This window comes from Astatotilapia calliptera, chromosome 23 (genome assembly GCF_964374335.1).
Source record: "Astatotilapia calliptera chromosome 23, fAstCal68.1, whole genome shotgun sequence".
NCBI classification, from domain to species: domain Eukaryota; kingdom Metazoa; phylum Chordata; class Actinopteri; order Cichliformes; family Cichlidae; genus Astatotilapia; species Astatotilapia calliptera.
In genome coordinates this window covers 46,884,991-46,909,725 of record NC_137443.1, presented here as the reverse complement: position 1 = coordinate 46,909,725, position 24,735 = coordinate 46,884,991, and the positions used below count along the sequence as shown (strand labels likewise).

The following is a 24,735-nucleotide window of genomic DNA, read 5'->3' as shown; positions in this document are numbered from 1 at the left end:
ACTTCTCTCTCCCTGTGCATTTTTTTGCTGATTTTTTCATTTAACAAGTATATTTGAGGGACCCTCAGCATGTTCAGCATTTTTTCAGCTGTCCATTTTGCTTTTCCAATTTTTCTGTTTAACTTATTACTATTGTGCTAAATAATACTATTTCTGCTATTTTATAAGATTTGTGCCTAATATAGTATTTCTGCTAAATTACAATATTTCTGCTTTTTATACTATTTGTGCTAAAACATAGTATTTATACTAAATGTAGTATTTATGCTTAATCATACTATTTCTGCTTTTTATGGGATTTGTGCTTAATATAGTATTTCTGCTAAATTATAGTATTTCTGCTTTTTATAGTATTTGTGCTAAAACATAGTATTTCTACTAAATGTAGTATTTATGCTTAATCATAGTATTTCTATATATTTCTGCCAGGTCCCCAGGCAGCCAATCCTCTGTGAGGACTGAGAAATTCAAATTTTCAAATCAGGGCCTGCACGGCTTCCCAGCCAATCATATATGTGTCCTGAGACATTCAAATTTGCATATTGGGGCCTTCATGGCTTCTAAGCCAGCCAATCATATCTGAGGGCTGAGGAATTCAAATCCACAAATCAGGGCCTGCACAGCTTCCCAGCCAGCCAATCATGTATGTGGGCTCCAGGTATTCAAATTTGCATATTGGGGAATTCGTGGCTTCTAAGTCAACAAGTCATCCATGTCATATATCTCTAAAAATTCATATTTTAATGATAAATTGTCAACACTTGAAGATTCCCCCATCTCTTCTGAACAAAACGGTGTAAGAATGACCGCTCTAGCCCCTATGGTTAGGAAATTATGGTCATTTGTTTGAGGGGAATCCTCACTATGTGAAATAAACTGAAAGAAGCAGGTCTATGTCTCTGTGCTGCGTGTGTAAAAAGATGCACCTGTTTTGGCGGGAAAACGTAAAAAGCCTCTCTGATTGGTGGATTCAAATTCAGCAGCTCCCAGGCTGACCTAGAAACTTAGTCCTCTCTCCCTGTGTGTGTGTGTGTGTGTGTGTGTGTGTGTGTGTGTTTAGTGGGAGAGAGAGGACCCTGCCCTTATTTGACAGCATGTCATTGTAGGATTTAAATTGAACATAGTTAGACTGGTTGACTGGATTAGAGCCTGTGTTTGTGTGTCCCTCTGTGCATTTGTGTTTCAATAAGTTATTACTATTCTGCTAAATCATAGTATTTCTGGTACTTTTCGGTACTTGTGCTAAATACAGTATTTCTGCTAAATCATACTATTTCTGCTTTTCATAGGATTTGTGCTTAATATAGTATTTCTGCTAAATTATAGTTTTTCTTCTTTTTATAATATTTGTGCTAAAACATAGTATTTCTACTAAATGTAGTATTTATGCTTAATAATAGTATTTCTATATATTTCTGCCAGGTCCCCAGGCAGCCAATCCTCTGTGAGGACTGAGACATTCAAATTTTCAAATCAGGGCCTGCACAGTTTCCCAGCCAATCAAATAAGTGTCCTGAGGCATTCAAATTTGCATATTGGGGCCTTCGTGGCTTCTAAGCCAGCCAATCATATCTGAGGGCTGAGGAATTCAAATCCACAAATCAGGGCCTGTACGGCTTCCCAGCCAGCCAATCACATATGTGGTCTCAGGCATTCAAATTTGCATATTGGGGAATTCGTGGCTTCTAAGTCAACAAGTCATCCATGTCATATATCTCTAAAAATTCATATTTTAATATTAAATTGTCAACACTTGAAGATTCCCCCATCTCTTCTGAACAAAACGGTGTAAGAATGACCGTTCTAGCCCCTACGGTTAGGAAATTACGGTCATTTGTTTGAGGGGAGTCGTCACTATGAGAAATAGACTGCAAAAATCCTGTGTCTCTCTGTGCTGCTGCGTGTGTAAACAGATGCACCTGTTTTGGTGGGGAAAAGTGCACAGCCTCTCTGATTGGTGGATTCAAATTCAGCAGCTCCCAGGCTGACCTAGAAACTTACTTCTCTCTCCCTGTGTGTGTGTGTGTGTGTGTGTGTGTGACAGAGAGAGAGAGAGAGAGAGAGAGAGAGAGAGAGAGAGAAAGGCTTTTAATGGGATGATCTCATTCTAAGATTTAAATTCAATATATTTAGACTGGTTGACTGAATTGGATCTTGTGTGTGGGTCTCTCTGTGCATGTGTGTTTCCTCATGTGTACATATTTGTGATTGTGTGGCTGTAATAAATGTTTTTGCAGATTTTTGTCATTTAACAAGTATATTTGAGGGACCCTCAGCATGTTCAGCATTTTTTCAGCTGTCCATTTTGCTTTTCCAATTTTTCTGTTTAACTTATTACTATTGTGCTAAATCATACTATTTCTGCTATTTTATAAGATTTGTGCTTAATATACTATTTCTGCTTTTATAGGATTTGTGCTTAATATAGTATTTCTGCTAAATGTAGTATTTATGCTTAATCATACTATTTCTGCTTTTCATAGTATTTGTGCTTAATATAGTATTTCTGCTAAATTTAGTATTTCTGATTAATTATAGTTTTTCTACTAAATCATAGTACAGTATTTCTGCTTTTTATGGGATTTGTGCTAAAACAAAGTATTTCTACTAAATGTAGTATTTGTGCTTAATCATACCATTTCTGCTTTTTATAGGATTTGTGCTTAATATGGTATTTCTGCTAAATTATAGTATTTCTGCCAAATTATAATATTTGTGCTAAAACATAGTCTCAATTTAAAATTACAATATTCATAGTTCATCACAGTGTCTCTGGTAAATCACAATATTTCTGCTCTGTTGTACTATTTTTCTAAATCATAGTGTTTCTGTAATGTTTAAGTATTTTTGGCTAAATATATTCTTTCTGTTAACTTATACTATTTCTCCTAAATTCTTGTATTTTTGAGAAGTTATCATGTTTCTGGTAAGTTACAATATTTCTGCTAAATTCTGCTATGCTATTGTATTTCTGCCAAGTATTATGTTTCCTCTAAGATATTGCAGTTCTGCTAAGTTATTCCATTTTAGCAAACTTCTTTTGCTTCTGCAAAGTTTTTACAATTTCTGCAACTTTTCAGCTTTTTCAGCTACTTTTTGCATACAGCTTCAGCTTTAAGCATCCACACTGCATTTTCGCAGGAAATGCAAATTTTTCTAGTTATTATTGTTGTTGTTGTTGTGTGTTTGTATTCAGAGTTACGTCATGTATTTCTATGGACATAAAACACTCCGTGGTTCTTATAGTGATGACTGACATGCCTCATGCATGCTGAACACTCCCGATATGAAAATCTCTTTCTACTTGGATGGGAGACCGCTTGGGCACTTCCTTCTACAAGCTGCAGGGGGCGCTGTTTGTCCTTTTACACATGCTAGTGTCATGTTTTTATTGCCGCATGAAGATTATAAGTATCATTATAGAGTTTCCTTTAACATGTTTTTGTGCACCTGCCAGTTTAAAGGCACATTTATTTCAGCATTTTTATGTCAGTTTAAACGAAGTCCATTGTTGCAAATTAGAGAAAATGTTGTGTATTATGTAACTGTCTGAAGCACAATGGATAAAAAAAAGATCATGTGTTCATGATCACATCCAACAACAAGCTGTTCTCTAACCATTTCAGGTGGTGTTTTACACTTTAAAACACAATGTACAACAAGTCGTATGTGAGATGCAGATGTGGCATTGACTCAGTGACTTTGAATAATTCACAGAGCAGAGCTGTCTGTTACTTATCTCTCAACTGTTACAACCTAGTGCTCATAATTACTTCATTCATACCCAAGCAGTCATGTTTGTGTCGTCAAAATCTTTTTGAATAAGCTGTAACGCATTATAGATGTAGCATTATCACCACTGGAAAACACATTTAATATCATAATACATTTAAGTGCAGAAGCAAAAATAACGACAAAATCACAAAGATATTCTTTATTGTGTTCAAACTTTCTTTTCTTTCTTTCTTCTTTCTATACTTGCATATGTGGCTGTTGTGACCTTTTCATCCTCACAAAGATGCCTGTCATTTTAGATTAGTGAAACTGATTACTTTTAAGTATTTGTTACATTCTGTACAGCATGGTTACCCCAGGCGGTTGTGTATATTGGATAATCTAAACTTGACTTTCAGCTTTGAATTGCATTTACATTAGATTAACGGTGTCACAACTTTCCAAGTGAAAAACTTTTGGATAAATTCTGGAGGATGCCATTTAAATTATCATGTCAAATACTGTTAAAATCCTTTTTTCTATAACTCGCACATACCAGTAAATACTTTTCCTGGTAATATTCTGCTTCCTGTAATCTGTATCTTCAGTTTCACTTTTTAAATTATTTGATCGAACTCACGCCGTTTTCTTGGTGATGTTTTTCTTTTGTCTGCTGACATCAACCGATAGTTTCTCATCACTATGCTGCTGTCAGTTCAGATGAGAGAAGTTATCTTCCAGCCAACTTAAACTTTTTTTTGAATAAGCAGCAGGGCATTTTGCATCCACATAAGATGAACTGTTCAGATTGTAACTCTGTTATACAGCATCCACTTTGACTGGGAGCTTTTGAGCAAACAAAGTTGTCATTTTTAGTATTTAATATTTAAATAATTTGTGGTGAGAGAACACACAAGCCTTCATACAACAGCTATACTTTAGATGAGGCCTCCTCCTTGGTGTTGTTCTCTGAGGCTGCTAGCATGGCTGGTTCCTGCAAATTTCAAACATGCAGTAGTACAGCCACTGCTTAAGAAACCTGGCCTTGATCACACAGTTTTAGCGAACTATAGGCCTATTTCCAAGCTGCCTTTAGTCTCCAAGGTTTTAGAGAAAATTGTTTTTAGTCAACTGAAAGATTTTCTAGATGAAAATGGAATCTTTGAGGTTTTTCAGTCAGGTTTTAAAACCCTTCACAGCACAGAATCTGCATTACTAAGGGTTTTTAATGACATCCTTCTGGCATGTGATTCTGGTAACCATGTTGTTCTTGTCTTGCTTGACCTAACTGCTGCCTTTGACACAGTAGACCACAATATTTTAATTTCTCGATTACATGATGTAGTGGGTATTGGTGGCACTGCACTCAATTGGTTTAGGTCTTATTTGTCAGACAGAACTTTCTCTGTCAGCCTTCTCGGTTACGAATCGTCTTCTGCTCCTCTGTCATGTGGTGTCCCACAGGGCTCAATTTTAGGGCCACTGCTCTTTTCTCTGTATCTACTGCCTCTGGGTTCTATCCTTAGAAGGCATGGGATCTCATTTCACTGTTATGCCGATGACTGCCAAATTTATTTGACACTAAAACGCAAGGATGCCATCTCCATAAAACCTCTCTTGACATGTCTAGATGACATTAAAGCTTGGTTGGCTCGAAACTTTTTAAATTTTAATAAAAAGAAAACAGAAGTGTTGGTGTTTGGACCCAGTGGTCCCTGTGAGTCCTCCTCTGTTGTTTTAGGATCCCTGGAAGTCTATTTTAAATCTGTTGTTACTGACCTTGGTTTTAAGTTGGACAGTGATTTTAAATTGGACAACCAAATCAGAGCAGTGGTGAAGTCCAGTTTTTATCATTTAAGGCGACTGGCAAGACTAAAATCTTTTCTTTCGAGGCAGCACCTTGAAACAGTGATCCATGCTTTTATTTCTTCCCGCCTGGACGACTGTAACTCACTTTATGTGGGGGTCAGTCAGTCATTGCTCTCACGTCTGCAGCTGGTTCAAAATGCGGCTGCACGACTCCTAACAGGAACTCGAAAAAGAGAGCATATAACCCCCGTGCTGGCCTCTCTGCACTGGCTGCCTGTGTCTTTTAGAGTTAATTTTAAAATTCTTATGTTTGTTTTTAAATGTCTACACAGTCTTGCCCCGCCTTACCTCTCTGAGCTTCTTCATCCCCACATACCCTGTCGGTCTCTCAGGTCAGCTGACCAGCTGCTCCTGGAGGTACCAAGATCCAGGAGGAAGCTCAGAGGGGACAGGGCCTTCTCTATTGTGGCTCCAAAATTATGGAATAATTTGCCCATGCATGTTAGAGAGGCCCCTTCACTGTCCACTTTTAAATCACGTCTTAAAACCCACTTTTATTCCTTGGCTTTTAACCTCAGTGAGACTTAGTTTCTTTTTTAATGCAGTAGTTATTTAATTAATGATTTCACTCTTCTTTTATTTGTTTTTTATTTATATCTCATGTAATTTTATTTTACAGTTCCAATGTACAGCACTTTGTGTCAGCTGTGGTTGTTTTAAAGTGCTTTATAAATAAAGTTGATGATGATGATGATGATGATGATGATGATGATGATGATGATGATTTGACTTGTTGCTTCAGGCGAGGTCAGATAACACTTTTTTAGTTGTTCTGTTGAAGAAGACATAGATAAAAGAGTAAAAATTCAACCACTTTCTTTCACTGTATGACATGATGTATGATTGTAAAAGAAAACAACTATTTTCTTTAGAGCAAAAAAGAGCAAAAAAAATTCTAAAGGGAACATTTATTTATTTTTATTTTATTGGTATTTTCCTTAATTGTGTTAAATATATATTTTCTCATCTTAATGTCCACTGAGCTGTGAGCCAGGGGGCGGTAATGCGCCTTAACATTGGTTGCCAACCAAGAAGAAGAAGAAGCTGTGAGCCAGGAGGGAGGGGGTGAGTGAGTGATTCGTAACAGGAAGGGAGGGGGTGAGTGAGTGAGTGATTCGTTCAACTCGTTTGAGCTGTGAGCCAGGAGGGAGGGGGGTAGAGAGTCCTGAGTGATTCGCTTATGCTATGATTCAGCACAGGAAGGGAGGGGGTGAGTAACTCAAATGTGCTGTTAGCATGTTAGCTGAGCGATGCTACTGTGAACCGAGCTATTGTCTTGATGTGAGCTTCTACTCAGGGTTTTTTCTTCCAGTTCAGAGCAGAAATGCTTTTGTTAAGAAACTGCCCCCCCCCCCCCCACACACACACACAATTTTAATTATAAGCTACAGGGATGAACATGAGTGACATTCATTCGTAACCACAGGGTTTAACATGATGCCGGCCAACTCTTTGCCTTTTGTTTATGGGTATTTTTGACCTTTCTTCCAGAAGTGCATTTGTGTGGACAGACACTGACGTTGGACGAGAAGATTTGGCTCGCCTCTGTGAAGGCCAGTCAAGTCTTCCACACCAAACTCGCTCATCCATGTCTTTATAGATCTTACTTTGTGCACTGGTGTGGAGTCATGTTGGAACAGGAAAGGGCCATCCTCAAACTGAAATTATCCAAAATGTCTTTGTTTGCTGAAGCATTAAGACTTCCTTTCACTAGAACTAAGGCTACGTTCACACTGCAGGCGAAAGCGCATCAAATCCGACTTTTTTGACCCTATGCGACCCATATCCGATCATGGTATGACAGTGTGAACGGCACAAATCCGATATTTTCAAATCCGAGCTGGGTCACTTTCGTATGTGGTACTGAATCCGATACATATCTGATGTTTCAGAAAGCGACTGCTGTTTGACGGTCATGTCGCACTAAATCCGTCTTTTACATCACTGACACAAGACAGACGCCAATTGTCAGCGCCAGAGAAGACATCGCGAACGCTTACTGGCCATCCAGTGAAACTGTTGGGAAGACAACGATGGAGAAAACGTGAACATTTTATTTGTACTGTATAATCTGCAGATTCTGACAGAAATCTGCAACTATCCTTCGAAGCACCGCTCCTCTCTAAAACAGCAATAAGGATTGTAGTGGCAATTCCTTTACTTTTGTAAGATCAAACGTCCCACAACTTAAAGTCCACAAGCCACTGCTGCACTGAGGTAATATTTCGTACGCAGGCAAAAGAAGTCCATTGTCCAAACATTTTAGTTGAGAGTTTTGGTTTATTTATCCATCTTGGCAAGCAATAACAAGATCCTCCCTGCTGCTTCTCCTGCTCTGGTAAAAAACCATAGGCCCACCCCAATGCATGCTGGTCCTATACCAGTCTCTTTATTTATAGAAACAAAATGGCCCTACAGCTCTTACTAACTAATTTAACAAAATAACAACAAACAAATCATTTAAAACAAAATATTAACCGACAAATAAACCCCAAAATATAAGTAAACTAACAACAAACTTTAACTAATTTAAAGAACAAATAGCTCCAACACTCCGGCCCCTAATTGTGCATACAATCACAATTACTTTAAAGTCCCAAAAGGAGGAGCTATTCCCTTAAACAAATCCTTAATTTTCATTGAGGATTTTCTTCACGATGAGGCTTCCAGTAGCAAAATAAGTTTCGTCACTGGCCTTTCCAAAACACTGGTCCTTGTTTGTAGTCTCACAGAACGCACCAAGCCTTTTGCATCCTGGTTTACATTTAAGACTTTCGCCATCATCCATGATCCTCTTGGAGCTGTAGCGTCTGCAATTAAAACAACATCTCCAGGTATAAGACATCTTTTAGTCCTCATCCATTTTTGTCTTTCTTGCATCAAAGGTAGGTACTCAGAAAGCCATCTCTTCCAGAACAACTCTGCCATGTACTGTACCTGTTTCCACCTTTTCCTGACATGCAAATCACTTGGATGAAACAGTCCTGGTGGAAAAACTGGTTTATTTTTCAGCAACAACAAGTGATTGGGTGTCAGTGCTTCAAGATCATTTGAGACATCTGAAACTTTAGTAATGGGTCTGTCGTTCATTATAGCTTCAACCTCACAGAAAACTGTTTGGAGTCCTTCATCATCCATTTCTTTCTGACCTTCCGGATCATTCTTATTCAAACCTGCAGCAAGCAACTCTTTCCTCTTCTGTGCCAACAACACCAAGACCTCTTTCATCTTTAAAAGCCAGGCTACAGAGATTTTAAGTTTTGCCCAAGACGAGAAGTAGAGGATAAAATAGCTGGTAGGATTTTGTAATTCCCTCACAATGGCATTCATTGTCAGGTCCCTTTTGAGCTCTGGGTCATCTGCAGAAATTACACTGTACTCCACATCCAGTTTAGGCCATTCCTTTTCTGACTTATAGAGAAATTCTGGCCCTTTTATCCATCTCCTACATTTGAGGAAATCCCCAGCTCTCATGCCTCTGGATGCGTCTGCATCTGCAGGATTCTCCTTAGAAGAAACGTATCTCCACTGCTTCACATCTGTTGCTTCTTGAATGACAGCAATTCTGTTTGCAACAAAAGTATTGAAGCTTCTGGTTTCATTGGAGATGTATTTCAGTACTGTTGTACTATCAGTCCAAAAAACTGATTTTTCCAACCTGACCTGCAGCTCCTTTTGCAGAAGCCTGTCCCCCCGAACTGCAAGAACTGCAGCCGTCAATTCCAACCTGGGAATTGTAGTTTGCTTGAGAGGAGCAACTCTAGCCTTTCCCAGGATAAAAGCAACATGCGTGACGTTATTCTTTTCCAACTTTAAATATGACACCATTCCATACCCATCTTGACTTGCATCAGAAAAATGATGAAGTTGTGCCCCATCTGGTCTTCCAAAGCAATTTGGTTTAATGCAACGTTCCACTTTGAACTTTGAAATCAGCTGGAGATCCTCCAGCCAATCACGCCACCGCTGGGAAAGAGAGTGGGGAATAACTTCATCCCACTTCAAATTTTGTCGGCAAAGCTCTTGTAGCAACAGTTTAGCTGGCATACTGAAGGGAGACAAGATTCCCAAAGGATCATACAGTGAGCTGACCACAGACAAAATTCCCCTTCTGGTTGTTGGACGGTCCTGCAGGGAGGTTCTGAACTGGAACTTGTCTGTTACTATGCACCACTGTAAACCCAGTGCTCTCTCAACTGGAAGTTGATCTGTGTCCAAATCCAGATCCTTAATTTCCTTTGCTCTTCTTTCCTCTGGGATTGACATGAGCACTGTGCGACTGTTGCTGATCCATTTTGAAAGCTTAAATCCTCCATGCTCCCACTGGCACAGATTATAAACAACAACAAAATAAACTATCACAGCTATGCAGATGACACACAAATATATATCACAATGTCACCAGGAGACCGAGGCCCTGTACAGGGTCTTGGTAAATGCATTGAGGAAATTAATGACTGGTTGTGCCACAATTTTCTCCAGCTAAACAAAAACAAAACTGAGGTAATAGTCTTTGGCGCCAAAGAAAAACGATTACAGGTCACCAGAGAACTTCAATCTATACATCTAAAAACCACAAACCAGGCGAGAAATTTGGGTGTAGTGATGGATGCAGACCTAAACTTAGAAAAACACATTAAGACAATAACAAAGTCAGCTTACTATCACCTCAAGAATATATCAAGGATAAAAGATCTGATGTCTCAACACTTGAGCTGAATCATCAACCTGATGTTGGGTTTGACTTTGTCTAGGTACGATTACTTGTGATTCAGATGCAGAATTTATACCAGAGTAATCTCTTGATGTTGGAACAAATGTATCGGCACAAGGAGTTAAACTAGGCGCTTCTTGTACGTGCCCTCTTTCAAAATAAGAGTTCATTCCATCAGAATGCTCAGAGCTACAAACTGAATTTATTTTTAAGACACAAAGCTTTGCATTAGTGGCTGCCAGCTCTGTTTCCAAGGATAATCTCTCCTTTTCTTTTCTCAGTTTTTCCTCTTGCGCTTCGATAGAATGTTTTTTCTTTAATGCAGCGAGTCACTCCATGAGCGCTGCCTTGTCAGCCGCAGCTTTAATGCATGCGGAAGATGTTGATGAAATTCGACTTTGCTGTGACAATGTTTTTGAAGGTGGTTTTACACTTGAGATATTAGAGACACTGTCTTCAGGTTTTATTTCATCCAAACTTTCAACAACTTTATCATTACGAACAATATTGCTTTGTTCAGTGTACGGCTCGCCCGCCTCCTGCAACCAAACCTTTATTTTGTCCATAAAAACAGAGAATGCTGTCATCTTCGACTGAAAATGTGCATTTTGCCTTTTCACTTCATCTTCTGGCAGTGGCAAACTTAAAAAGGATTCTTGCAAAGCGTTTGCATCTTGATAGCATTTAATAAACTTCCCAAATTCAGAAGACACTTCCTTAACGTTCTCATATGAGGTCATTAAAGCGGAAGTTTTCCCCATGTACTTAGATGCTTGCTTACACATTGAACTGCGCTTTTCTTGGCATGTCTTTATATACAAATCCAAACCTTTTGGCGTAAATTTAACGCAGTGTCATCCTCTCGTTTACTCTTAATATCCGACATTTTTATTGTCCTCTTGGATTATTTCAAACTTCATAAAGATGTACAGCACACTGAGAATCCATAGCCTAAAGTACAAACATGACATCCATTTACCTGCCTTTTGCAGCGAACAAACATTTCCACAGAGGGCGTTGGCATGTTTCAATTAGCGATCCAATTTTGCACCAATTTAGTACGTCAAAACTCAGTTCATCAGTCTTTGTAGTGAAATTATGTCTTTAAACTCCAATAGCTTCACCGTTTTCCTTTACGGCTTAAACAATATTATCACTCACCAGCTTTGACGAACGAGTGACATGTTGATCCAGGCCTCAACATCAAATCCGTCTGGATTACTCACCAGACGATCCAATAACATTTATTCGAGTTCGACGGTGATCCTTGAAATCCTTATATCCATTAATGAAGGATTATTCCTTTGTCCACGGGATGGTTTTTTACTTTATGTAGTGGCAATTCCTTTACTTTTGTAAGATCAAACGTCCCACAACTTAAAGTCCACAAGCCACTGCTGCACTGAGGTAATATTTCGTACGCAGGCAAAAGAAGTCCATTGTCCAAACATTTTAGTTGAGAGTTTTGGTTTATTTATCCATCTTGGCAAGCAATAACAAGATCCTTCCTGCTGCTTCTCCTGCTCTGGTAAAAAACCATAGGCCCACCCCAATGCATGCTGGTCCTAAACCAGTCTCTTTATTTATAGAAACAAAATGGCCCTACAGCTCTTACTAATTTAACAAAATAACAACAAACAAATCATTTAAAACAAAATATTAACCGACAAATAAACCCCAAAATATAAGTAAACTAACAACAAACTTTAACCAATTTAAAGAACAAATATCTCCAACAAGGATCATTATTAGGTTATTTGTAAATAACAAAATAACTTAAAGCAAAATTGGGAAACGTAAAGTCCGAAACAAGTTTTTATATTAAGGCCATCAGTCAAACAATACTGTTGCTCTGGGTCTAAACAGAGCGTGTTGTGTGTGACGTCTTCTTTTGCGCATGCGGGCGCTTTGAGCGTTCACACTAGAGCGCGTTTGCTGTCGCATTTTATTTGTAGTGTGAACGAGCAGACAAAAACATCGGATTTGATCAAAAAAATCGGAATTGAGCATTAAGACCTGCAGTGTGAACGTAGCCTAAGGGGCCAAGCCCAATTCCTGAAAACAACCACACACCATGATCCTCCCTCCACCAAACTTTACACTTGGCACACTGCAGCCAGATAAATACTGTTCTCCTGGCAACCACCAAACCCAGACTCGTACATCAGATTGGCAGTTGGAACTATAACTGGACTTGTTGAACAGGTGACATCCTTTCACAGTACATCACTGAAATTCATTTAGCACCTGAAAGTGACCCATTCTTTCACAAATGTTTGTAGAAGCAGGTGTGCAGACTGCTTCTAGACTTGGCGATGAAAGTGATTGCATAACCTGAATTCAGTGATTTGAATTGGTGAGTAAATTCTTTTGAAAAGGTAGTGTATCTTTGTTAGATAATTTAAAATACATTTGAATTTAATTTCATCAAACTCTTCTGTTCTTTTTAGAGATGTAGTTTTTTATGGTCATTCATTGATCATTAACGTCACTACACTCCTGGACAATATGTGAGGTCTGAAGATGTCTTCTCTGTTAATGATCATGCCGAAACAGCACTTTTTTTTTTTACATGTTTAAACATTGTGTCACATAAATTCTGCTGATGTGTTGTTGGTTCAGTGAACTTGAGTATCTTACCAAGGAGCTGTCTGCTACTTATCTCTGTCTGAACAATATTTTATGACAGTTTTCAATATTCAAATCGGATAGATCATTTTCCAGGCTATAAGACTCTTGTAAAGCAGTTTAATCACTGAACCTGCTGTGCCACTTTTACCTGGCACATGAACTGCAAAGCCTTTTCATGGAGTTCATCGCTCACTTTCAGTCAAGTATTTCAGGAAATTACTGCACTGGTTAGCACTGTCCCCCACAGCAAGAAAATCCTTGGTTCAATGTTCTCTTTGCAAACTCTGGTTTCTCCCACAGTCCACTTAGTCCAACTCCTGAGTCTAGATTGACCATGGGTGTGAATATTAGTGCAAATGGTTGTCTGTCTTTATATATTCACCATGGATAGACTGACAGTTTGTCCAGGGTTAGTCTGTCTGTTGATGTGTTGTGAGGTCAGTGAACTTCAGTGCTTCAGACAGCGACCTGCTTGTTACTTATCTCTGTGCAGATACAACACAGTACTCCAGCTTTCATTATTCAAATTTTATTTGAATAACCGCCATCATCACCACTGATACCACCACTATGTCTGGATAGAAAAGTCATATAAAACATTTATTTATTTATTTTTAGATTAATTTAAGAAACTGTCTCTAGCAATGTCACTTTTGTCAGCATTGTGAATGCTGAAGAGAAAATTTCGCTGTTAAGTCAGGAAGACTGAGTTTACCAGACGTCTGCAGCCAGCTCGCCCTCTCTGTTTCTCTGTATTTGAATACAAAAGAGCACAATGTCATATCTTTAAGTGTTTATGTTGCATTTTAGTTCAAGAAGGTGACAGGTGAGTTTTGGCAAGAAATAATATATTTGAAAAAAACAAACAAACATACTGCTGTGTTGAATTTCATCGTATTTACTGTTGGAGTGAGGAAAGGAATGCAGCTTAATGGTATGGATTACAAGACCAGACCAGTAACCAGTAGTTGATAGGGCTGTTAGGCTGAAGTCCACAAGACATATAGATAAGCAGAAAAGCCTTTACTTTGTGAAAAACAATCTATATGTTTGCTGAGTCAGTGAACGTTTTGTGGATGCAGATTGGATTTTCTTCTTCATGGACCTTACCAGTCTCCAGCTTCAGATGATTTTAACTGAAGACCAAAACTAAAACATAAGAAAGTGAAAATGATTGTAAATCAAAAGATAACAAAGAATTATTTTAAAACATATTTGAGACACTCCTTTGTTGTCTATTTCTTATGTTTTATTCCAGTAATTCCAGAGTTGCTGTGGAGCACACACAATTTTCTTGTACATTCTACAATGACAATAAATAGCTGTTCTACCTTTTATGTTCTATTATGCTACTATTGGGTTCACGAACAGGAGGCCATCTTGGCCTGCAGGTTTGCTCTCATGTAGTTTCTCCAGCTCCCCCTCCTCCTAACTTGGCCAAAAGTCACAGTAAAACCGTAATGTTTGTCAGAGGTGGGGTAATCCGAGCCAAAGAGTTCATCTGAGTTAAAACAGATGGGAAACATTGTTGAAGGCAGTCTGGGTGTGTGTAGGCAGGAGAGGGCTGTGAACCCGTAAACCTCTTGCAGAAATCACTAAGAGTTCATTTGTTTTGTCCAGGTTGGCCACTGGTTCTCATCAGTTTTCTCAGTTCACACCTCCACTTTTTGTTGTTTTCATTGAGTTTGACCTCCAGCTTCTTCCTGCGGGTGTGTGACAAAGTGGGTGATTAGACCATTTGTCTACATTCTTAGTTAACATTCTTGTTTTGATTTAACCATATTTCACATGTAATCTGCAATAGGCAAACATCTACTATCCCGGGTTTGTTTATGTTTTGCACTTTTACAGATTATTAGTGATGTGACGTTCTGAATCGAGGCTTCAAAGCTTGTGTCGAGTAATGGAGGGGGCGTTTCCGCGATGCGCGTATCGAGGCTTGCTTCATTTATGGGAGGAGCTGAAAATGATGACGTCCGAAGCCTCGCTGCCCGGCTGTACCACGTGACTGGTTCATGAAGTGGTTCGAACTTTGCCGCGAGCTATGACAGCGATATAAAGCCCTCAGACTTCAATCAAAATGTGGGTGTTTGATGGAGAGTTGCGGTTAGTGAGAGTTTGGAGACAGTTTGGAGGTTTATGAGAGTGAGGAGAGAAAGTCAGGAGAGAATGGAGCCAGCTAAGAAGAGGAGGATGTCCTCCCCTGTGTGGGAACATTTTGATCTTATTCCTCCCAACAAGGTATGTAAATTTCTACAGAAGATGTATTTTCATAATACTGATGGTGCATTAGTTACAATTTATGTGAAGCTGTCTTGACTTTTGTACAAGGTGAAGTGTTTGCTATGTGCCAGGGAGCTGGGATATAACAACAACACCTCATCCATGCTTAGGCACTACAGAGCTTTGCATGAGAATGAGGGGAACACCGATTGTGGAGCAAGACCAGGTGAGCCAATCAGAAACCTGGGGTTGTTCTTATTTTCTTCAATCAGTGATGAATAGTAAGATGTTCTGGCTTTGCGGAGGGCTTTCTTATAAAGAAGAAAACTATTTCTCCAGGCTAAATGATGATCCTCTAAATTTGTGACACGCCATTTCCTCTCCTGATTACGAGTCATCTGCTTTAGGGTACGTGTTTGAGAATTATACCACGGAGTCAAATACTTCTGATTAGAGACCTTAGTTTTCACAGGAGCTACAGTATCCAGAGTCGTACGTAGTGAGGAGGTAAAATTATTAACAAGATAATCTTAAGTGCAAAAGCTTACGGCACCTGGTATTCCCAGGCGGTCTCCCATCCAAGTACTGACCAGGCCCGACCCAGCTTGGCTTCCGACATCAGACGAGATCGGGCGTGTTCAGGGTGGCGTGGCCGTAAGCGAGGGACTGCTTCACAAACAGCCTCTTTATACATGCTGTGATGACACAGTCATGCTTACGTTTTTTTAATGTCCTGTATATAAGTTGAATTGTCCAAAGCACAAAAATGTTGCACTTCCAAATGGTCCTAACACACTGTGTGCTCTGTGTCACTTTAACACTGTGCTGTGAGAAACGAACATGTGTTATTATGGTGACGTTACCGCGGGAAAAGCATTTTTCCAGCTCAGCGTTGAAGCTGCAGTTCGCAACAAAGGTTTGCATGTTTTCCCTGTAACATGTGAAGCTTAGCACAATCCTACATTTTAAAGTGCGTGACATTTGCCAAGTATAAAGGTCTTTTATAGCAGGCTTCTCTCGCTTACGGCCATACCACCCTGAACACGCCCGATCTCGTCTGATCTCGGAAGCTAAGCAGGGTTGGGCCTGGTCAGTACTTGGATGGGAGACCGCCTGGGAATACCAGGTGCTGTAAGCTTTTGCACTTCCACACACAAACTGCAGAGGGCGCCGCTGCTCACTCAGTGGAGGCAGCTTCAGGAAAAGCTTCATGACAACGCTTGTAGGAGCCATATGAGTTGTTTCCGTCTGACTAAGTGGGTTGGTTTAAATGGACTCACTGTATTGGTGCATGGGTGTTCAGACAGAACGTCACACTAAGATTAATAACATTAAAAAGGTCATAAAGATTATTAAAGAATTAAAGCAATCTGAGGATATTGTTTCCACTGTTCAGGCTCAGTTAGAGAATTTGTCTGTGTTGCTTAATGAGGCGACTCATCTGCAGGAAACCTTGCTTCCTTTGCTTCCTCAAGAAGAGCAAGAAAAACAAACTGCTTGGTTTATAAGTGTGCGAGCACATAATACTGAGTTTATGGAAGAGATAAAGAAATGGCTTCATGTTGCAAAGGGAAACCCTCAGAGTGAAAAAATCAGGTGTCTGAGCTTGATTTGCCACATTTAAATCCACCTGGTGTTGATTCCTCTGATCCATTACCTGCTGGAAATGGTTCTGGTGTTTCTAGGCACACCGTTAGTAAAGGTGCTGCGATAGATGATGTTAATCCAAGTGATAGCATCTCTAATGTTGGAAACAAAAGTTGTAGGAAAAGCAAATCATCACTCAGTGGCTCAATGGTTTCATCTGCCTTGTCAGCACGCATAATGGCAGAAGCTGACATGGCTGCCCTTCTTGTTCGACAGAGGTTGTTGAAAGAGAAGCATGCTTTGGAAGAACAAGAAATACAGCTTAAGAAAAGAAAGGAGCTGCTTGACTTAGAAACTGAAATAGCAGCCTCAGCAGCAAAGGTGAATGTTTTAAAAACTTCTGAAATGTCCCGAGTCTCAAGTGCTGTTAATGTTAAATCAGATGGAATGAATTCGTATTTAGAACAAGAGCAGGGGCGTTTAGGCGTTTTAAATCCTAATGCTCCGACGTTCAAACCTGTGTTACCAGAGCAACCATATCAGGGTGTTGATGCAGGTGATCATCAAGCGCAGGTATTGGATGTTAGGCCCAAGGTTAAAAATACTTTTCAGCCTAAGGTCATTTCCTTGGAAAAGTCAGAGACGAAGTTACATCAAGTATTTCCAGGTGCAGTTTCAACTACTCAAATGATGTCGCAGTCTCACACACAATTAAAACCTCTTACACATACAGTGCAAGGTGGTGAGGGTCATGATCATCTAGTCACAGTTTTGAAGAAACAGAATGAAATTACAACTTTATTAGCTGAGCAGCAGTCTCTGTTTTTGTTACCAAGACGTGACATTCAGTTATTTGATGGCGATCCTTTGCAATATCAAACATTTATGAGAGCTTTTGAGCACATGGTGGAGAGTCAAGTTCACAGTGCTAAGGATTGTTTATATTTTCTCGAGCAATACACTAGAGGCCATCCCAGAGAAATGGTCCGAAGCTGTCAGTATATGCCTGTTGAGTATGGATATGCTAAAGCTAAATCTTTGCTCCAGGAGAACTTTGGCAATTCGCTGAAAATTGCTGCTGCCTACATTGAAAGGGTCAGTAAATGGCCATCTATAAAATCTGATGATGTGAAGGCTTTGCAGGAATATGGATTTTTACTAAGGCAATGTTGTAATGCAATGGGAGACGTGGAGTCCTTGCATGAGTTGGATGTCTCTGCTAATATGCAAGCAGTTATAAAGAAGTTGCCTTATAAGCTCAGGGATAAGTGGAGGCATGTCGTCTGCGATCTGCAGGGGAGGTTTCAACGTAAGGTGGTTTTTTGCGATGTTGTTGAGTTTGTTGAAAGGCAAGTTAAGATTGCAAGTGATCCATTGTTTGGAGATATACAAGATCCTCCGACAGCCATCAGAAAAGAGGCGAGGAATAGTAAGTCTCAGTTTTACCCTAAGGCTAAGCGGAGTAGTTTTGCTACTACTGTGGCCAAGGAGGGAGAGAACCACCAGATGAAGGTCCTTCATGTGCGGTGCAAAGCAGTGGTGTTACTGGGGCCGGTGAGCAAAATAGTGCTCTGTCCATAATACCAGTTAGAGGACAAGAAAGGTAATCAGTCACTGATAACCTATGCTTTTCTAGATCCTGGGAGCTCAGCTTCATTTTGTACGGAAGCGCTCATGAATAGACTGAATCTTTCAGGAAGGAAAACTGGCATTCTTTTGCGGACAATGGGTCAGGAGAAAATGGTCAGTAGCTATGTGGTTTCAGATTTGGAAGTAGCTGGTTTGGATTTAGATCACTACTGTGACTTGCCTGACTTATTTACTCAGAAAAGCATGACTGTTCATCAACGTAATATTCCCCGACAGGAAGATCTCGACAGATGGCCACATTTGCGCCATATTAACATACTGGAGATAAATTCCGGGGTAGACCTGTTGATCGGGACCAATGTGCCCAAGGCTTTAGAGCCATGGGAGGTTGTTAGAAGTCAAGATGGAGGTCCCTATGCAGTAAAAACTATGCTGGGTTGGACGGTGAATGGTCCTCTCAGAGAGGATTGTAATACTGACATTTTTGATGTGAGTGTTAATAGGATTTCCGTGGCAAGATTGGATGAACTGTGGGAACGTCAAATGAAGACTGACTTTCCAGAATGTATTCAGGATGAGCAGTTGGCTTTGTCTAGAGAAGACCAGCAGTTTATGAAGTCAGTGATGGATTCTGCTAAGTTGGTTGATGGTCATTACACCATTGGTTTACCTTTTAGGTGCAATCAGGTAAACATGCCAAATAATAGGAAGGCTGTAGAACAGCGAGCTCTGAGCCTTAAACGAAAGTTTATTAGGAATGGTTCATTTCACGACGATTACACCAGTTTTATGACTGAAATCATTTCTAAAGGGTATGCAGAGAAGGTGCCTGTTGAAGAATTCGATCGCTGTGATGAAGGATTGTGGTATATTCCACTCATGGGGTGTATCACCCACAGAAGAAGAAGTTGCGAGTTGTCTTTGATTGTGGTGCTTCGTTTCAGGGAGTGTCTCTGAATGGACAACTTCTGGAAGGCCCAGTTCTCACTAGCTTGCTAGTTGGGGTCATAACCAGATTCCGAAAAGAACATGTGGTGCTCATGGCAGACATTGAATCCATGTTTTATCAGGTCAGAGTACAAAGAGATGACTCAGATCTGTTAAGGTTTCTGTGGTGGCCAGACGGAGATCATAGTCAGGATCTGGTGGAATATAGAATGAAAGTACACCTCTTCGAAGCTACTTCATCCCCAAGTTGTGCGAATTTTGCCTTGAGGAAATGTGCAGAGGACAACAGAGATCATTTTAGACTAGAGGTTGTCAACAATGTTTTACATAGTTTCTATGTGGATGATTGCCTTATCTCTGTTGGTTCTGAAGAGGAGGCAGTGCGGCTCTATCAGGAACTTGTTGCTCTTTGTGCTAAAGGAGGCTTTAAGCTCACAAAATGGGTTAGCAACAGAAGAGCAGTACTTGCTGCCGTACCTCAACAGGAACGATCCAAGGAGGTTAAGGATTTGGATTTGCATAGTGATGTGTTACCGGTAGAGAGAGTACTGGGTGTACAGTGGTGTATCCAATCAGATGCATTTAAGTTTAAGATCACACTGAAAAACAAACCTCCCACAAGGAGAGGGATATTGTCCCTTGTGAGCTCGATCTACGATCCATTAGGGTTTTTGGCACCTGTGGTGCTGCCTGCTAAGTTGATCCTTCAGAAACTGTGCAGAAGTCATTGGGGTTGGGATGATGTGTTGCCAGTTACTGTTGAACAAGAATGGACAGTTTGGCTAAATGATCTTTGCCTTCTTGCAGATTTTAAGGTCGACCGGTGCCTTAAACCTTCTGATTTTGGAGACGTTGCTTCTGCTCAGTTACATCACTTCGCAGATGCAAGCGAGGAGGGTTATGGCACAGTCACTTATCTGCTGTTGCGCAGCACCCAGAATCAAGTGCATTGTGCATTTATAATGGGTAAAGCAAGAGTGGCTCCATTGAAACAAACTTCCATTCCTCACATGGAATTGACAGCTGCCTTAGTTGTGAGTAGAATGGATAAGATGTGGAAAAAAGAGCTGCAAATGCATTTGCAGGAGTCAGGATTCTGGACTGATAGTACCTCTGTGTTAAGGTATATCAGCAATGAAACCTCAAGGTTTAAGGTGTTTGTAGCAAACCGAGTGACCGAGATACTTAAAGTGTCCAAACCTTCTCAGTGGAAATATGTTAATACATCATGTAATCCTGCTGATCTAGCCTCTAGGGGAGTTAAGGTGCAAACCTTTTTGAAGGATGATTCTTGGTTGCCAGGGCCAAAGTTTCTTGCTGAACCAGAAATTAATTGGCCAGTGAACCTTGATTTTGGAAAGATCTCCATAAATGATCCAGAGATTAAAATGACAGTTTTAGTCAATGCTGTTGATGCAAATGAATGCAAGAATGGTGCGATGAAGTTCATTACTTATTTTTCTTCGTGGACTCGTCTAAAAAGGATGGTTGCATGGGTTCTTAGATTCAAAGATTTGTTGCAGGAACTTAGTAAAAGGAGGAAACAGCTGGAAGAGAGCTTTGCGTCTAGCGTTACTAAGGGAAATCTTGAGGAAAAGCTTAAAAGAGAGTTGCAAACTGTCAAGGACCATGCTGCTAAAGGATTTCTCTCGGTAAAAGAACTTAACAGGGCTGAGAATGTAGTTCTTTGCTTTTGCCAACGGAGGAGATATGCCGATGAGATCAGTAGATTGCAGAGGGGTGAAAGGGTGAAGAGTAGCGAGCTCTATAGACTTAATCCTAAGCTTGAGAATGGTGTGTTGAGAGTGGGAGGTAGGCTTAGTAGAGCCTGAAGATGCAAGGCATCCCGCAATTATAGCCAGGGATCTGCATATTTCTGACCTAATACTTCAACATGTACATCAGAAAATAGGGCATGGTGGACGTAACCACATGCTGTGCGAATTGCGGCAAAGGTATTGGGTTCCAGGTGCAAGCATTGCCATAAGGAGGATTTTGGCTAAATGCATAGTGTGTCGCAGACTTCATGCAGCATCAGGATATCAGATGATGACAGACCTTCCACAAGATCGCATCTCACCCGATGAACCTCCATTTTCTTGGGTTGGAGTGGATTGTTTCGGACCTTTTCAAGTTAAGCATGGAAGGTGTGAAGTAAAGAGATATGGAATTATCTTTACATGCCTGGCTGTGAGAGCTGTGCATTTGGAGGTGTTGCCATCTTTGAGCACAGATTATTTTATTAATGCACTTCGTCGATTTATATCAAGGCGAGGTCAGGTATTGGAGATACGATCGGATAATGGTACAAACTTTGTGGGTGGTGAACGTGAGTTGAAAGAGGCAGTGGAAGGATGGAATCAGGCACAGATTCATGAGATGCTGCTGCAAAAGGGCATAAAGTGGATCTTTAATCCTCCTGCTGGTTCCCATCATGGCGGTGTTTGGGAACGTCTCATAAGGTCTGTCAGGAAGGTGTTAAATTCCATTTTGAAAGTGCAGAATTTGGACGAAGAAGGCCTTTGTACAGTTCTTTGTGAGGCAGAGGCTATTGTGAACAGTAGACCAATAACTAAAGCCTCTACTGATCCTAATGATTTGGAGGCCTTGACTCCTAACCATCTGTTGCTGCTTAAGACCAAGCCATTGATACCACCAGGAGTGTTTCAGAAGGGGGACGTGTATGGACGACGTCGATGGAAGTAAGGCAAGTACAGTACATGTCGGACCTGTTCTGGAAGCGCTGGGTTAAGGAGTACCTGCCCCAGCTTCAAGAGCGTCAGAAGTGGCAGAGAATCGGACGGAACTTCATTCCTGGGGATGTGGTTATCGTTGTCGATGGTTTTGCGCCTCGTAACTCTTGGGTGACTGGAAGGATTGTGGAAGCAATTTCTGACAGTAAAGGACTTGTACGTCGGGTTCGTGTTAAAACAAAGACTGGTTATTTGGACAGGCCGATCACTAAAGTGTGTCTTCTACAGGAAGCAGAAGAGTCATGAAAATTGACTTTTTTCAAATATCTATTTGCATTAATGTATATTTGTTTATTATGAATTGAAATTGTATCTTTGAATGTTTGATAAAGGATAGACCATGTTTATCAATATGTCTCCTACCTGGTAAGTATGATGTAATTATTGCTCTAAAATAATTAGGGGCCGGTATGTAGGAGCCATATGAGTTGTTTCCATCTGACTAAGTGGGTTGGTTTAAATGGACTCACTGTATTGGTGCATGGGTGTGGGTCGTGTCGCATGGGTGTGGTATAAGATAAATGTGGTTGCACTCACTTGTTCACAGCACCTGATGTGATGAGCAGAAGGTAGGGTGAGCACGAGGCAAAACTTTCTGTTGACCGCAACATACCGCAACATGATCGTAATATTATCGCAATATGAATGCAAATTGAACACAACGTGATCGCAATTGATAGCAGCTTGAATGATTGTGATATATTTGGACTGTAACTTGATGGTGTTTGTATATTTGTGCACTAATAGACCATAGACCAGTTTGTAATTTTGACATAGTAGCTAGTGCAGTTATTCGTAAGTTGCAGTTATTTGTTTGTGCAGTCTGTGAGTTTGTTTGACAGTTAATCCCATATGCTGATTTGTGGTTCGGACAGTTGCATGCGGAAATAAAGAAGCAAATGATACAGAAGTGTATTTTGTGCGTTAATTGTTGCGCATCATCGGTGTCCTCATGTTTAGCCTGCCGCGGCCATTGGTTGGAAGAGCCGCAACACTCAGAGTTTTATTGTTGCTAACATTTCTTATAGATAGCACAGATAGTGCCCCACTGCAGTAATCACTCATGTCTAGATATTCCTGTTAAAAGGGAGTTTTTCCTCCCCACTGTAACATGGCAAACATAGCAAACGAATAATCCAGCTGAAGCTTCAGACAGCCGTCAGACAGTGAAACACTGCCATCTGCTGGACTCGAATAACAAAGACGCTGCTTTGACGGGTGAGGGAGTTTCAACAAGTCTGCAACGAACTACAGAACTATTATAGCGGACATGGTGCTCTAATGACTGCTTCATTAACGCAGGTCAGAAAGGATCAAACATATCAATAAATTATAAAACACAAAACGTCTCTTATTGCCCAGGGCTCAGGAAGTGAGTGTGTTCCTTATAGCCTATTAAACCTTAGCAGGTTATTTTGATGTGTTACACATGAAACGGCTATCCAGTAACATTCAGCTACAAAAATGCTTTTTTATAATTACTTTTTTACAGCTTCGCACTTTTACACAAGTTTTATCATCAGTGTCACAATGGCTGCTGCTAAAATTGAGTACAAGATATTTGTTGGCCTGATTAAAAGGTCTTGATGCGTGCTCAATCATCCAGGGAAGTAAATCTCCAAAAGCTGATTCTGTTCTTCTGGACGTAGCGTTTTCAGTCAGAGAAACCAGCCGACTGAAGGAACAATGGGCTGGGAGGTCAGTTCCTTAATCATGATTATGCAAATTCTCATGACCATTGATCAACAACCACTGATCAATGGTCTTGAGTACCATTCACAGAGAGTTGGAGAATGGCTGCAATCACAGCATTGTAAGATGGTGACAGATGTACCCTTAGGCCCCCTCCTTGATTCAGAGAGGGTCTTTCCCTTTTCACGTAAATGGCCTCCTTGACTCCGCCCTCAAACCAGCGTTCATTGTAGTTATTGTTGACAATCACATTGTATCGTGTAACCATCCAGCTCACATATTCAATGTAAATGATTTGTTGAACTCAAGACATGATGAATGTTCCTGCATTAAAACACATCCAGCCTAGTGTTCTCACTCTCCCTAAATGGATCTGTTACATTAGTGATATGTGGGAGTTGTGTTTCAGTCTTTTCCACATGAGGACATTTACATTTAGTTTTTGCTTTACTGATGAGTGGCTGGTTAACCTGCAGTGGTTGAAGTATGTGTCGGTCGTCTGGAAGAGTAGGTGTAGAAGACGTCTTTAATGAATGTAATGCTCTGAAGGTGTCAGCGATTACTGTGAATTCATTATAAAAGTGGATTTCAGTGAATAAAGACAGGCCCTCATGGTGAAGCTCAGGTGTCCATAAAGTGTAACAGGAGAGCTTTATCATACTTTCAGATATTTTACATGAGCCAGTCTTTCAAAAATTACATAAATAAATAATTCATTCATTAATCCACAGGAAACACAATGCTCATATCTGAAAGTAAACTCTGATATATATCCCCGACTAGAGTTAGTACTAAATAAAGGATCGCCCCAAAATGACTAAATATATAAAGACACTCTCCAGAAGAAGAAGTTAAAGGGATTTTATTTATTGTACAAGCAATATCTTCATAAGAATTACAAATTCTGCAGACATATTACCTTCTTACTGAACCTGAATAACTCACACACAGACGTGTCTGCTGCTTATCTTTGTTCAAACATGATGTTTTATCTTCTCTTCAAAACACATTACT

At 40.2% G+C, this 24,735-nt stretch overlaps 2 non-coding genes across 2 annotated transcripts; one reads left to right on the top strand and one right to left on the bottom strand.

Moving 5' to 3' along the window:
* Nucleotides 1-15,692: 15,692 nt before the first annotated feature.
* LOC145424592 (5S ribosomal RNA) lies at nt 15,693-15,811 on the bottom strand. Its single transcript, XR_013905675.1, has one exon. It is a non-coding gene; the product is annotated as a 5S ribosomal RNA (ribosomal RNA).
* A 359-nt stretch (nt 15,812-16,170) lies between these two features.
* On the top strand, nt 16,171-16,289 carry LOC145424608 (5S ribosomal RNA). Its single transcript, XR_013905689.1, has one exon. It is a non-coding gene; the product is annotated as a 5S ribosomal RNA (ribosomal RNA).
* Nucleotides 16,290-24,735: the final 8,446 nt, after the last annotated feature.